Raw genomic sequence first — 16,912 nt, 5'->3', positions numbered from 1 at the left:
CTTTCCTCATGTGAGCATGTTGCAGATGTCGCCACCGGCACCAGCCTTGTGTCAATGCTCCGAAGAGCTAATCATTTGTATGTCACAGCATCTTCTTCTTGTCGTTAAATTTCGCGTCTGTAGCACGTCATCTTCGTGGTGTAGCAATTTTAATGGCCATTAGTGTATATACACAGAAATTCATCTATGGAGTGACTGAAGGTGTCAAGTTGAAACGATTTCAATCTCTGTTTTAAAAAAATTCATAATCTACAAACTTATTTAACCAGAGGACCCATACGTAACTTTCACATTCTATACTTTTAAATAATGACAATATTTGGGAGAAGTGTTGTCGTTGGCATAATGGTTGTTGTGGGAATGAAGAAAAAACATCTGTAAAAATGAACCAAACGACATGAAATAATAGTCGTAAATTTACAATACATCCTTGTATATACATTTCCATACACATAACTTTGAACTAAATTATTTACAGATTATTACAATACCTCGGTGGAAACGATGTTTGACTTAACATTGTAATCTTCGTGTACTTTCTATTTTTTTTTCTTTTTCTTCATAGGATATTCGGACCTTGTGGCCGAGCGGTTCTAGGCGCTTCAATCTGTAACCGCGCAACCGCTACGGTCGCAGGTTCGAATGCCTCGGGCATGGATGTATGTGATGTCCTTAGGTTAGTTAGGTTTAAGTAGTTCTAAGTTCTAGAGGACTCAAGACCTCAGATGCTAAGTCCCATAGTGCTCAGAGACAGCCATTTGAACTCTTCATAGGATACAAAAATGTTACTTGATTTAGTTACCCTTGAAAAGACTACGTACATTTGCCCTTGAGTAAAAGCAAGAAGGTATATTCATATAGGAAGTCAGCGTAAACGACGGGCAGAGGTAATGGACTACCGGAGCGATCACTGTTATTATCTGAGACAATGCTGTGTACAAATTATCCAGTTAATAAGTGCTTTAAAACAAATAAAATTGCATTTCTAATAAGATAACATGAAAACAGCCTCTTATTCGTGATTAATAAGTTAGCTTCATAAAATACAGGTATGAAGCTGGGCATCCATGATGCCCTTTTGCCTATATATTAAAGGTCTATTTTATGATAAAATTTTCCACAAATAGTAAGTTGTAGCGCAAAATCGGAATGTAATGTCAGAAACTGGTTAAAAGAACCTTTCTAACGGTGCCTCATTCATCCCCGTGTGGTTAGTATCTGTTGAGAAAAAATAATGTTGACTTGAGAAATAATATATACTAGTATCACCGATGGTCGCAATTCGATCAGTTATGTCGAAGTCATAAAAATATAACTGGGCGTAACGTGATAAACGTCCACATGCAGAAACCATTGGACTTGATTTACGATAAAAAATGTCGTGTATCTTAAAGTGAAACACTCCACGTAACATTGTGCCGAAATTTTAACCTCGGAAAGCTGCATGACAGCTACGAGAATTATTGAAATAATTCCTTGATTTTTCTTTAGCTGTTCGATCAATTGAAGTGACTCCGTTATATTGTGCGTTGGAAAGAAGTTTTGTGATAAAGGCGGCAAATAAACATTTTTCATATGACAACACAATATGAATGTTGCTGCATCACGCAAAGTAACAGCAGATGTGTTATGTTAACACAGAATCTGCACCATAAATTCATCAGATCCCAATTATGACTGTCAAAATTATTTTTACGCACGTTCAGTGCACATTTACAGAGTGACAATTATTGAAATATTAAAAAAAACATAAATTAGTTACAAACTACTGCGTGGACACACTTTATTCAACATGTAAACGTCACTACAGATATTCGGATTTAGGTTATGACATGTTTGATATGCCTGCCATCATCGGCGATTATGTGTCGCAGACGAATAGCGAGTATGACCCGCTGAAGTGCTGAATATCGGTGCTGTCGATGACCTCCTGAATGGCTGTTTAGAGCTCAGCAATGGATGTGGAGTTTTTGCTGTAAACTTTGTCTTTACTGTAGCCCCACAAAAAGGAGTGGCATGTGTTCAGATCCGGAGAATATGGCGGCCAATCGAGGCCCATGCCAGTGGCCTCTGGATACCCCAGAGCCAAAATGCGGTTCCCAAAGTACGTAAAACACTGTCCTTTTTCGATGGTGTCGAAATCCGTCTTGTGTGCACCACATCTGTCGAAATCAGATGTCACTTTTGATAATGGGGATGAAATCGTCTTCCAAAGCCTTCACGTTCCGTTCGGCAGTCACCGTGCCATCAAGGAATATCGCACCGATTATTCCGTGACTGGACACTGCACACCACACAAATCACCCGTTGAGGGTGAAGAGGCTTCTCGATCGCGAAATGCGGATTCTCAGTCCCCCAAAAACGCCAATTTTGCTTTCATCTCTTGGTCTTGCAGTCCAACCCGTTACTGATGTTCGAGGCACGGCCGAAAACGAATATGGTTTCCGTATAATAATAAGGGAAGTTGTAGCTATTCAGAATGATAAACTGGAAAGTAGAACCTTACTTTAAATTTTGTGGTAACGACAGCAAATGAACAGAATGTTAGTTCCGTTTACTCTTAAACAATAGTAAGCGAGAAAACGACGCCAATAAACACCGTAATGCGGAGTCTATGTTGCCCCCGAAGGCTTCGTTACTGCGATGGTTTGTTTGCTACTGCAGAGAACATCAGCGAGATTGGTTGTGGAACTGTAGCTGCCCAGTTTGCAAGTGTTACTGCAGATGAATCTTTTCCAACATTTAAACATGGGAGTCCCTAGAACGCGATTTCACGAAACGTTGTTAGTTTCATGTGTCATTCCTACCATAGCACCTGATCGGTTCGTGAAATGGAAGTTGGTAGCAGTGTGAGAGACGGAGGAAAACTTTTCTCATGTGTATGTGTCTGCTTCCTTTTATCTGTCGTAGCGGGTACGAACGCATATGATTTTTTGTTGTTGCGCATCTATGGCAATGTACCTTTCGAATTATGTACGTCTGATTGGCCATCTTGTATTGTTAACATCAAAGACCGGTATTTAAATTTTCGATGTTCACGTATTAATATTATGATGGTTCACAAGGGAGATGATCAAATATTTTTATGGTTGCATACTTCGGACATTTCTATTTTCTTATCAAGTATTATTTTCAGATAATGCGCGATTCTTCGCGTAACGTAAGAGTGTAAATGTGTTGCAAGGCTGTTGTTAACATGCCAAATTTTCAAACAGGCGTCTTCATAAAGTTAAAGGATGGACACCAGATATCATTCTTACCTTTCGTCTCTGTGCCTTGAATACTCTGTGTTGGCACTTGGAACTGGTCCGGAAAACCATTTCATACAGAATCATTGAATGGAAGTGCGTAACGCAATTTAATTTTATGCCGCTGTCATCACCAAGATGAGCAATTACACCCAAAGAAAATGTTGCTCAACGCACATCTTTGATGTTGTTTGTTGTGGCATTCGGACCAATGTCTGGCTTAATGTAACGTTCCTCACTTTTCCGTCCTGTGCAAGCTGTTTCACCTCTGAGCTCTGAACTCTGAGCTCTACATCAATTTCAGTCTGCTTACTGTATTCATCATTTGGCCTCCCTCTACAGTTTTTACCCCCACACTTCGTTACCAAATTGACGATTTCGGCAACACACTCCGCAAGCCACGTAACTGTGTGTAGCGTAGGTACTTGTGGTGCCACTAACTGATCCCCCCTTCCCTGTTCCACTCGCGAATGGCGCGTAGAAAGAATGACTGCCGGTAAGCCTCTGCATTGACTCTTAATTTCTCGAATTTACTACTACTACTCTTAGAAGGGGAGCAATTTCTGTCTCGTAATCTTTGTAGAGAATCCTGTAGGTATCTCATCTGATCATGATGCTTGTCCATTGCTAAGTGATTATAGTTCCTTTTCTATTCCGCAATCTCTTATTTCAATCTCTGCCATTTTACGTTCGTACGAGAGCTGTAAGGAGAGACCGTGTTACGAACTTCCGTGGTGATGCGGTTTTGGAGGACGAAATTCAGTAGTTCTGTCTTCTCTCTGTCATCTTCACTTTTGGTACCAGTATGGTCACTGAGTGAATCAATAGACTATTTCAAATCGCTTACTGATTTTATCCTAACAACCAATCCCTTCTCTAGTCAAGTTGTGCCAAAAATTTCTTTTCTGCACAATTCCGTTCAGTATCTCGTCATTTGTTATGCTATCTATCCACGTAATCTTTAGTGTTCTTCTGTAGCATCACATTTCATTTTCTTGCCTGAACTGCTTATTGTCCATGTCTCATTTTCGAAATTTCCGAACAAGTCTATACTCCACACAAATACCTTCAGAAAAAACTTCAGAGCACTTAAATTTATATTAGGTGTTAATTAATTCCTCTGTTTGAGGAATGCTTTTTGTGCTATAACTAGCCTGTATTTTATATCCTCCCTACTATGGCAATAGTCCGTTATTTTGCTGCCTAAATAACAGAAGTCAGCTACAACATTTAGTATCTCAAATCCCAATCTAATTCAATGACCATCATCTGAATTAATCGACTACATTCCGATACCCTTGTTCTACTTTTGTTGACGTTCTTCTTATTACCTCTTTCAGTGCACTACCAAATCCATTCAACTGCTCTAAGGCCTTAATGTATGTGAGAGAATTACTATGTCATTGGCAAACTTCCTGTATCTTCTCCCTGAACTCTGAGCCCACCTATCAATTTCTCCTTCGATTCCTTTACTTCATGCTCATTGTACATATTGAATATCATCGTGGATAGGCTACAACCCTCTCTCACTCCCTTCTCAAATACTGCTTCTCTCCTATGCCCCTCGACTCTTCCACCTGTAGTTTGCCCCCTGTATTTTATCCCTGTTACCTTCACAGTTTCAAAGAATGTATTCTAGTGAGTACTGTCAGAAGCTTTCTATGAATCTATAAATGCTATAAACGGACGTCTGTCTTCCTTCGATCTACTTTCTAAGGTAAGTAGTACAGTCAGTATTGCCTCACGTGTTCGTACATTTTTCCAGAGTCGTAACTGATCTTTCCCAAGGTTGGCTCTTCCCATCCTTCCGAAAATAATACGTGTCAGTATTTTATTATTTATTTCATTTATTTATTGCATATTTAGCCTGAACCTATTAAGACCCTTTCTTACATCTGACTAGGAACAATACATAAAAATGCTATACAACAATGGCGACAATAACAATTTGCATTATTAATAAAAATAATAATTGGCACTAATAACAATTCTGACACTACTAATGATCCTAAAATAATGGAGGACTTCAGAATGAAATTGACTAGTTGCTACATAAAAAATTAATAATAATAATAATTTGCATTATTGATTAAAAGTAGTAATTGGCAATGATAATAATACTAATAATAACAATAATAATAATAATAGAACACTAATAATAATAATAATAAAATTAATGGAGGCATCAACAACGACATTGATTAGTTCAGTAGTTTGAAGCCTTCTTTGGTATTAGATGAAGAAGGGATAATGAAAGAGGAGAAAACTGAAATGAAAGTGAGGATGACTGCTAGGAAAGAACAGAATTTCGATAGAGAGATCTACAGACGCGAAGAGACGGAAAAGTGGTGGGGGAATGAGTATTGACGAGACTGAGCTGCAAGAAGAGATAGCTATTGTGATAGAAGGTGGGCCATTAGCTGTCTTTTGAAGTTTGAAAGCACTTTAATTTCTTAATATTTTGAGGAAGATTGTTGCAAAGTCTGGTTCCTGATACAGAAAATTATTTAGAGGATATGGCAGTCATGTGTAGTGGCACAGAGACGATTTTACTTCTTTTGGAACATGTATTTCTTGCTTGTGTAAGGGTTAAAGATAAACAGGCAGGAGTGCAATGCTTGAGAAGACGATACAGCAGGCACAGAGTATGATAATCTCTACGCTTATCACCACGTAGCGATGATAATTGTTCGTAGGCAGTAGTAATATTGCCGAAATAGGTTACATCACAAATCTAAGGCGCATAAGCGTTCATTACTAGCTCTCACACAAACTGCTTGGAGAATAGGATCACCAAAATCAAGGGTATGGAGTATTAACGACTCTAAGAATTTCTTATTAAACTCGAGAGGAAATACTTTTCTATATTTCTCTAATGAATGAAGTGGTGCTGACGCCTTCTTACAGACTGCAGTTGTTTATTCATTCCAGCGTATGTGGTGGTCAAGAATTATCCCAAAATTCTTTGCAGAAGAAGAAAAGGTTGTTCTCTGAAGTGAGGAGTAATAAATCTTTTGTGAGCGATAAGACTGCTTGCGTTGTAAATGGGTTAAATTTCAAACCTATGTTCTGTGCCCATTCTGATAAAGCAAGTAAGTCATCGTTAATGTTCTGGATGCCTGCGAGCAGATTTGTTGGATTCGAACTTTGGAATAACTGAAAAATCGACAGTGTATAAATGATATTTGCAATGACAGATAATATTCCACCCATCATTAACCTATAATGAGAAAAGAAATGGGCTCAGAACTGATCCTTGCGAGACCCTGATACTACATTCTTTCATTCTGACCTATTTTTTTCTGGTCTTTATAAACTGTTGGCAGTAGGTAAGTATGAGTGGAACCATTGCACAGCACTTGAAAAAAAGTGTTGGCTTTTCAGTTCAGCGAGTACAATATCAAAGCCTACAGCGTCAAAAGATTTGCTGAAATCGAAATATCACTTCACACTCTGCTCTTGTTTGTCCTTGGCTTGTTTCAGTTCCACAGTCACTTTTGTAAGAGCAGTCTTTGTGCTGCAGTTTTTTTTTTTTTTTTCCTGAAACCAGATTGGTATTCATCCAGAAGTTTATTTGATGTTAAGTAATTGATAAACTGATCATGAACTATGTATTCTAAAGCTATATATATTGCTGGTAGAATGCAAATAGGAGTGTAGTCAGAGCAGCGAAATACTCGTTTAGATCCTCAATAGAAACTAGGGGCTCAGCTACAGATTGAGGTTTGCTTGTTCTCAGACCTCGTAGATTTTTCCACAAGAAGAGGATTTGTGAAAGTCCTCAGTTAATGAGTGGACGTAACTTCACTTTTTAATTCCTCACAAACTGATTAAGTTGGTTGCGTTGTCCCTTATGGGTTAGATGATTCTCAGGAGTAGAGTACATTTTATATTTCCTATTTGTTGAGTCGCTGTTATTCAGAAGGTGTCTGCATTGATCGGTAAGCAATGATACGGTTTTCTTCTGACTCTTGCAGCCTCCATCGGACCATATTTATCGTATAAATCATTGAGTCTCTCAGTGAAATCAGATACTTCATAATTTATGTCAAAGTTATTTCCTGTCATTCCCTGCCAAGAGTTGTAAGCTCAGGCATATTTAAAATCTCTAAATGTGTCCCCTTGCTGTTTGTTCTTGCGGAATTACGGTGAGTAAGATATGAATATTACATCCTGAGTAGGTAAGCCAGGTGCAGAGATTTGATGAGTGAGAATTGCTCTGGTTAGAGACTTGGTTGCGAAAACATCGATACGGCTATGGGTGTCTACCGTATAATAGGTTGGCCCAGGTGGAAGCAGTGTAAGATCTGAGCAGTTAAGTATGCACTTATTAAATGGATGCATCGGTATTATTCAACCTTTACGGTACCTTTCTTCTTTAAAATTGGAACTTTTAGGCTCTTCTTTAAGTATGAAGCTATTTCAAATATCTCATATAGTTTGCACACCATGTGGAATAGTCTTATCATTGCTGGCCTTTACAAGGATACCAGTAATTCTGAGGGAATGCCGTCTGTTCCAGGACTTTGTTTCGACTCGTCTTCCAATCTTTTGTGAAATTCCTCTCGCAGTATATCTCCCACTTCATTTTCATCTACTTCCTTTCCTGTAATATGGCTTGCAAGATTTTTTTCCTATTGTAGTCCAACTTTCAGCTCTCTCTTCTTTGCATAGAGTACTTTCTGATATTCATACATCTGTTTCAGTTTTCTCCAGAGGTATTTTCCTGTAGGTAGCATCTACGTTCCTCTTAGTACGCGTGATTTTACATATTTTATTTCTTGTCTAGCCGCTGAAAGGAGTCTGCTGAGGTACACTTACGTGTGGCATCGGAATATTGTAATGATACTAATGTAAACTAAAATGAAACTATTATATTGCACACGATGTATGTCTCTGATCGGCTGTATAAAGCGGATCGCTGACTATGCACGACCGCAGAGCCAAAGATACTGCTTCTGGTCTGAGGTTGTAGTGTTGGAGTAAGAGAGCGCTTGGCGCACAGCAGTGAGTGTGTAGCAGTCTGTGAGCGAAAGAGTATGCAGTATTCAGTTTTTGTGATGTGCTCGGTAAAACCACCAAGTGTTAGATTATAATATAGGAATTTTCTCAAATAAGTATTATGCGTTAAGAATGATGAGTGATTTTACTACGGAATGTAAAGTTGAATGTTGAAATGTAAATTTAATTATGACAAGAAAGGATTACTGGCTTAATATTACAAAGAAGCGTTACGAGTACTTGTATTATTGGAAACAGAAATGTGGAAGCAGAAGTCTTGCCGCAGTTGAGGTAAAGGAATCAATTTATTATTACATCCCTTTTGCCAGCCCGATAGTGTAAATGACATGGCTGACAATTGCTAACGCTGAGTTATTTGTTGAGTAACCCCAGAATGTACGTAAATACATTTGATGTATAGGCTAGTTAGATATTTCCCTTTTATAATGTTTCTAAGATTTCTCAACACATGTATATGTAATGTAATGATTTGTCTTTATACTTTTTAGTGACGTTAGATAAATCTACTGTACAAATCTCATTGTTTGTGGCTACGTCAGCAAAGATAGATTCTCATTTAGTAAAAAGGATGTAATTTTTCTGAGTAATATAATTCCAGTTGTCAGAGATTTTGAAAAGCCAAACTTAGCTTCGAAAACAACTTCACTATTGAAAAAGTAAGTGTTAGCAACCAAATCACTATCACCTCTCTGTCCAGTTCAAGTTTTTTTAAAAATACATTCAATCTTCCTGAAAGGTTTTCGTTTATCAGTCAAAAGAATTTTACGTATATTTCAAAGTATTACAGCCAGCATTGCACACCGCTGTGCCTGTAGCTGGTATATTTTATTCTTATTCATGAGAGAGCAAAATATAAAGCGATCCACCGTTGCAGATTTTGAGATAAGACAATTTTATTTATTTGTTATGTGCACAGGGACCAAAATTATCAGTTATGAAGAGGGCCAAAGGATTCAATACCTAAGGCGCTGAATGTATTATGCAATGATTGCATTTTTTATTTGCTATTGGGAGCTGCAATGCCCAATCAGTTGGTATGAAGTTTTGTCGGCAATAACACAGCGTAAGCACACCACTTGCAGTTACAACCCACTACACGATAACTCCAGTTTTGTATGTATTCCCAGTTCAGGCAATCATTTAAGCATTCCAGTAATTTCAATAATTATTAAAGAACGTTACACCGTTCAAGCTTTGTCATAGTCTAATTTTGTTAGACGCCTGTATTCCCTTTTGACTGCTTCATATGCTGCGTTTCTTACATTTTCTCCTGTCGTCAGTTAAATTCAATATCTTATGCGTAATCCAAGGATTTCTGCTGGGATTTGTCTTGTTGCCTATTTGATCGACAGCTGCATTCACTGTTTTATCTCTCAAACAGTTTGGTAAGGTCTATAATATGTGATAGCCAGTTGAATCCAGGTTGACTTATACAGACAGCAATTTTGAACAATCAGTTTTACATATTTCGTTTCCCCTTGCTGTATTGTTATTGTTGTTGAGGTCTTCAGTCCTGAGACTGGTTTGATGCAGCTCTCCATGCTACTCTATCCTCTGCAAGCTTCTTCATCTCCGAGTACCTACTGCAACCTACATCTTTCTGAATCTGCTTAGTATATTCATCTCTTGGTCTCCCTCTACGATTTTTACCCTCCACGCTGCCCTCCAATACTAAATTGGTGATCCCTTGATGCCTCAGAACATGTCCTACCAACCGATCCCTTCTTCTAGTCAAGTTGTGCCACAAACTTCTCTTCTCCCCAATCCTATTCAATACCTCCTCATTAATTATATGATCAACCCATCTAATCTTCAGCATTCTTCTGTAGCACCACATTTCGAAAGCTTCTATTCTCTTCTTGTCCAAACTATTTACCGTCCATGTTTCGCTTCCATACATGGCTACACTCCATTCAAATACTTTCAGAAATGACTTCCTGACACTTAAATCTATACTCGATGTTAACAAATTTTTCTTCTTCAGAAACGCTTTCCTTGCCATTGCCAGTCTACATTTTATATCCTCTCTACTTCGACCATCATCAGTTATTTTGCTCCCCAAATAGCAAAACTCCTTTACTACTTTAAGTGTCTCATTTCCTAATCTAATACCCTCAACATCACCCGACTTAATTCGACTACATTCCATTATCCTCGTTTTCCTTTTGTTGATGTTCATCTTATATCCTCCCTTCAAGACACTATCCATTCCGTTCAACTGCTCTTCCAAGTCCATTGCTGTCTCTGACAGAATTACAATGTCATCGGCGAACCTCAACGTTTTTATTTCTTCTCCATGAATTTTAATACCTACTCCGAATTTTTCTTTTGTTTCCTTTACTGCTTGCTCAATATACAGATTGAATAGAATCGGGGAGAGGCTACAACCCTGTCTTACTCCCTTCCCAACCACTGCTTCTCTTTCATGCCCCTCGACTCTTATAACTGCCATCTGGTTTCTATACAAATTGTAAATAGCCTTTCGCTCCCTGTATTTTACCCCTGCCACCTTTAGAATTTGAAAGAGAGTATTCCAGTCAACATTGTCAAAAGCTTTCTCTAAGTCTACAAATGCTAGGAACGTAGGTTTGCCTTTCCTTAATCTTTCTTCTAAGATAAGTCGTAAGGTCAGTATTGCCTCACGTGTTCCAGTATTTCTACGGAATCCAAACTGATCTTCCCCGAGGTCGGCTTCTACTAGTTTTTCCATTCGTCTGTAAAGAATTCGTGTTAGTATTTTGCAGCTGTGGCTTATTAAACTGATTGTTCGGTAATTTTCACATCTGTCCACACCTGCTTTCTTTGGGATTGGAATTATTATATTCTTCTTGAAGTCTGAGGGTATTTCGCCTGTTTCATACATCTTGCTCACTAGATGGTAGAGTTTTGTCAGGACTGGGTCTCCCAAGGCCGTCAGTAGTTCCAATGGAATGTTGTCTACTCCGGGGGCCTTGTTTCGACTCAGGTCTTTCAGTGCTCTGTCAAACTCTTCACGCAGTATCGTATCTCCCATTTCATCTTCATCTACATCCTCTTCCATTTCCATAATATTGTCCTCAAGTGCATCGCCCTTGTATAGACCCTCTATATACTCCTTCCACCTTTCTGCTTCCCCTTCTTTGCTTAGAACTGGGTTTCCATCTGAGCTCTTGATGTTTATACAAGTGGTTCTCTTATCTCCAAAGGTCTCTTTAATTTTCCTGTAGGCAGTATCTATCTTACCCTTAGTGAGATAAGCCTCCACATCCTTACATTTGTCTTCTAGCCATGCCTGCTTAGCCATTTTGCACTTCCTGTCGATCTCATTTTTGAGGCGTTTGTATTCCTTTTTCCCTGCTTCACTTACTGCATTTTTATATTTTCTCCTTTCATCAGTTAAATTCAATATTTCTTCTGTTACCCAAGGATTTCTACTAGCCCTCTTCTTTTTACCTACTTGATCCTCTGCTGCCTTCACTACTTCATCCCTCAAAGCTACCGATTCTTCTTCTACTGTATTTCTTTCCCCCATTCCTGTCAATTGTTCCCTTATGCTCTCCCTGAAACTCTGTACAACCTCTGGTTTAGTCAGTTTATCCCGGTCCCATCTCCTTAAATTCCCACCTTTTTGCAGTTTCTTCAGTTTTAATCTACAGGTCATCATCATCATCATCATCATCATCATCATCGTCATCATTTAAGACTGATTATGCCTTTCAGCGTTCAGTCTGGAGCATAGCCCCCCTTATACAGTTCCTCCATGATCCCCTATTCAGTGCTAACTTTGGTGCCTCTTCTGATGTTAAACCTATTACTTCAAAATCATTCTTAACCGAATCCAGGTACCTTCTCCTCGGTCTGCCCCGACTCCTCCTACCCTCTACTGCTGAATCCATGAGTCTCTTGGGTAACCTTGCTTCTCCCATGCGTGTAACATGACCCCACCATCTAAGCCTGTTCGCCCTGACTGCTACATCTATAGAGTTCATTCCCAGTTTTTCTTTGATTTCTTCATTGTGGACACCCTCCTGCCACTGTTCCCATCTACTAGTACCTGCAATCATCCTAGCTACTTTCATATCCGTAACCTCAACCTTGTTGATAAGGTAGCCTAAATCCACCCAGCTTTCGCTCCCATACAACAAAGTTGGTCGAAAGATTGAACGGTGCACAGATAACTTAGTCTTGGTACTGACTTCCTTCTTGCAGAAGAGAGTAGATCGTAGCTGAGCGCTCACTGCATTAGCTTTGCTACACGTTGCTTCCAGTTCTTTCACTATGTTGCCATCCTGTGAGAATATGCATCCTAAGTACTTGAAACCGTCCACCTGTTCTAACTTTGTTCCTCCTATTTGGCACTCCATCCGTTTATACACTCCTGGAAATTGAAATAAGAACACCGTGAATTCATTGTCCCAGGAAGGGGAAACTTTATTGACACATTCCTGGGGTCAGATACATCACATGATCACACTGACAGAACCACAGGCACATAGACACAGGCAACAGAGCATGCACAATGTCGGCACTAGTACAGTGTATATCCACCTTTCGCAGCAATGCAGGCTGCTATTCTCCCATGGAGACGATCGTAGAGTTGCTGGATGTAGTCCTGTGGAACGACTTGCCATGCCATTTCCACCTGGCGCCTCAGTTGGACCAGCGTTCGTGCTGGACGTGCAGACCGCGTGAGACGACGCTTCATCCAGTCCCAAACATGCTCAATGGGGGACAGATCCGGAGATCTTGCTGGCCAGGGTAGTTGACTTACACCTTCTAGAGCACGTTGGGTGGCACGGGATACATGCGGACGTGCATTGTCCTGTCGGAACAGCAAGTTCCCTTGCCGGTCTAGGAATGGTAGAACGATGGGTTCGATGACGGTTTGGATGTACCGTGCACTATTCAGTGTCCCCTCGACGATCACCAGTGGTGTACGGCCAGTGTAGGAGATCGCTCCCCACACCATGATGCCGGGTGTTGGCCCTGTGTGCCCCAGTCGTATGCAGTCCTGATTGTGGCGCTCATCTGCACGGCGCCAAACACGCATACGACCATCATTGGCACCAAGGCAGAAGCGACTCTCATCGCTGAAGACGACACGTCTCCATTCGTCCCTCCATTCACGCCTGTCGCGACACCACTGGAGGCGGGCTGCACGACGTTGGGGCGTGAGCGGAAGACGGCCTAACGGTGTACGGGACCGTAGCCCAGCTTCATGGAGACGGTTGCGAATGGTCCTCGCCGATACCCCAGGAGCAACAGTGTCCCTAATTTGCTGGGAAGTGGCGGTGCGGTCCCCTACGGCACTGCGTAGGATCCTACGGTCTTGGCGTGCATCCGTGCGTCGCTGCGGTCCGGTCATAGGTCTACGGGCACGTGCACATTCCGCCGACCACTGGCGACAACATCGATGTACTGTGGAGACCTCACGCCCCACGTGTTGAGCAATTCGGCGGTACGTCCACCCGGCCTCCCGCATGCCCACTATACGCCCTCGCTCAAAGTCCGTCAACTGCACATACGGTTCACGTCCACGCTGTCGCGGCATGCTACCAGTGTTAAAGACTGCGATGGAGCTCCGTATGCCACGGCAAACTGGCTGACACTGACGGCGGCGGTGCGCAAATGCTGCGCAGCTAGCGCCATTCGACGGCCAACACCGCGGTTCCTGGTGTGTCCGCTGTGCCGTGCGTGTGATCATTGCTTGTACAGCCCTCTCGCAGTGTCCGGATCAAGTATGGTGGGTCTGACACACCGGTGTCAATGTGTTCTTTTTTCCATTTCCAGGAGTGTATTTCTTTCCCACTGACATTACTTTCGTTTTGGAGATGCTAATCTTCATACCATAGTCCTTACATTTCTGATCTAGCTCTGAAATATTACTTTGCAAACTTTCAATCGAATCTTCCATCACAACTAAGTCATCCGCATATGCAAGACTGCTTATGTTGTGTTCACATATCTTAATCTCACCCCGCCAGTCTATTGTTTTCAACATATGGTCCATAAATAATATGAACAACAGTGGAGACAGGTTGCAGCCTTGTCTTACCCCTGAAACTACTCTGAACCATGAACTCAACTTACCGTCAACTCTAACTGCTGCCTGACTATCCATGTAAAGACCTTTAATTGCTTGCAAAAGTTTGCCTCCTATTCCATAATCTTGTAGAACAGACAATAACTTCCTCCTAGGAACCCGGTCATATGCCTTTTCTAGATCTATAAAGCATAGATACAATTCCCTGTTCCACTCATAACACTTCTCCATTATTTGCCGTAAGCTAAAAATCTGGTCCTGACAACATCTAAGAGGCCTAAACCCACACTGATTTTCATCCAATTGGTCCTCAACTAATACTCGCACTTTCCTTTCAACAATACCTGAGAAGATTTTACCCACAATGCTGATTAATGAGATACCTCTGTAGTTGTTACAATCCTTTCTGTTTCCATGTTTAAAGATTGGTGTGATTACTGCTTTTGTCCAGTCTGATGGAACCTGTCCCGACTCCCAGGCCATTTCAATTATCCTGTGTAGCCATTTAAGACCTGACATTCCACTGTATTTGATGAGTTCCGACTTAATTTCATCCACCCCAGCCGCTTTATTGCACTGCAATCTATTGACCATTTTTTCCACTTCCTCAAATGTGATCCTATTTCCATCATCATTCCTATCCCATTCTACCTCGAAATCTGAAACATTACTGATCGCATTTTCACCTACATTGAGCAACTCTTCAAAATATTCCCTCCATCTGCCCAAGGCATCCACAGGATTCACCAGCAGTTTTCCTGACCTGTCCAAAATACTTGTCATTTCCTTCTTACCTCCCTTTCGAAGACTGCTAATTACACTCCAGAATGGTTTTCCAGCAGCTTGACCCATAGTCTCCAACCTGTTTCCAAAGTCTTCCCACGATTTCTTCTTGGATGCTGCAATTATCTCTTTGGCTTTGTTTCTTTCTTCAACATAACTTTCTCTGTCTACCTGGGTTCTGGTATGTAGCCATTTTTGATACGCCTTCTTTTTCCTTTTACAGGCTGCCTTGACTGTATCATTCCACCAAGCTGTTTGCTTCATCCTACTTTTACACACTACTGTTCCAAGACATTCTTTAGCCACGTCTAGTACTGTGTCCCTGTACCTTGTCCATTCCTTTTCCAATGACTGTAATTGACTACATTCAACTAACTGGTACCTTTCTGAGATCGCTGTTATGTACTTGTGCCTGATTTCCTTATCCTGAAGTTTCTCCACTCTTATCCTCCTACATATGGACCTGACCTCCTGCACTTTCGGCCTCACAATCCCAATTTCACTGTAGATTAAATAATGATCAGTGTCATCAAAGAATCCCCTGAATACACGTGTGTCCCTCACAGCCTTCCTGAATTCCTGATCTGTTATTATATAGTCAATGACAGATCTGGTTCCCCTGCCTTCCCAAGTATACCGGTGAATGTTCTTATGTTTAAAAAAGGAGTTTGTGATTACTAAGCCCATACTGGCACAGAAATCCAAGAGTTGTTTCCCGTTCCTGTTGGCCTCCATATCCTCTCCAAATTTACCCAGAACCTTTTCATACCCTTCTGTTCGATTTCCAATCCTGGCGTTAAAATCACCCATGAGCAGAACACTGTCCTTGTCCTTTACTCTAACAACTACATCACTGAGTGCCTCATAAAAACTATCCATCTTATCTTGATCTGTCCCTTCACAATGCGAATATACTGACACAATCCTAATTTTCTTGCTAGACACTGTCAAATCTATCCACATCAGTCGTTCGTTTACATACCTTATTGCAACTACGATGGGTTCCATTTCTTTCCTGATGTAAAGCCCTACACCCCATTGTGCTATTCCTGTTTTGACTCCTGACAGGTAGACCTTGTATTCTCCCACTTCCTCTTCATTCTCACCCCTTACCCGAATGTCACTAACAGCTAAAACGTCCAGCCCCATCTTACTTGCAGCCTCTGCCAGCTCTACCTTCTTCCCAGAGTAGCCCCCATTGATATTAATAGCTCCCCATCTCATTACCATTTGTTTGCCAAGTCGTATCTTAGGAGTCCCTGATTTGTCAGTTAGAGGTGGGACTCCGTCACCTCCAAAGGTCCGAGGCATTTTGCTCTGATTGTTGCCAGCATCATATTTAAAGTACCAGGGAAGCAGGTTGCTAGCCTTACTTGCCCCGAGTCCCATTGGGTTTTACCCCTAACGGCTGAGGGACTAACCGGTGGATTTGGTAGTCTTTGCCGTATGAGCACAAAGGTGACCACGACTCAGAATATGTCCAAGATGCCCAGCCTTATTCCAAAGTAACCGGTATCCCGACTGTCGGGACCACTTACTTGGCCACTCATACGTTGCCCGTGGTTCATGAACTAGGACATGACTACAGGAACCCACACCATGAACAGGTCATAACCAATAAATTGTGGTCAGAGTCCACATCTGCCCTTGGAAATGTCTTACAATTTAAAACCTGGTTCCTAAATCTCTGTCTTACCATTATATAATCTATCTGATTCCTTTTAGTATCTCCAGGGTTCTTCCATGTATACAACCTTCTATCATGATTCTTAAACCAAGTGTTAGCTATGATTAAGTTGTGCTCTGTGCAAAATTCTACCAGGCGGCTTCCTCTTTC

The sequence above is a fragment of the Schistocerca cancellata genome, chromosome 2 (assembly GCF_023864275.1).
Source record: "Schistocerca cancellata isolate TAMUIC-IGC-003103 chromosome 2, iqSchCanc2.1, whole genome shotgun sequence".
Lineage (NCBI taxonomy): Eukaryota > Metazoa > Arthropoda > Insecta > Orthoptera > Acrididae > Schistocerca > Schistocerca cancellata.
Note: the sequence above shows the minus strand (reverse complement) of the source record.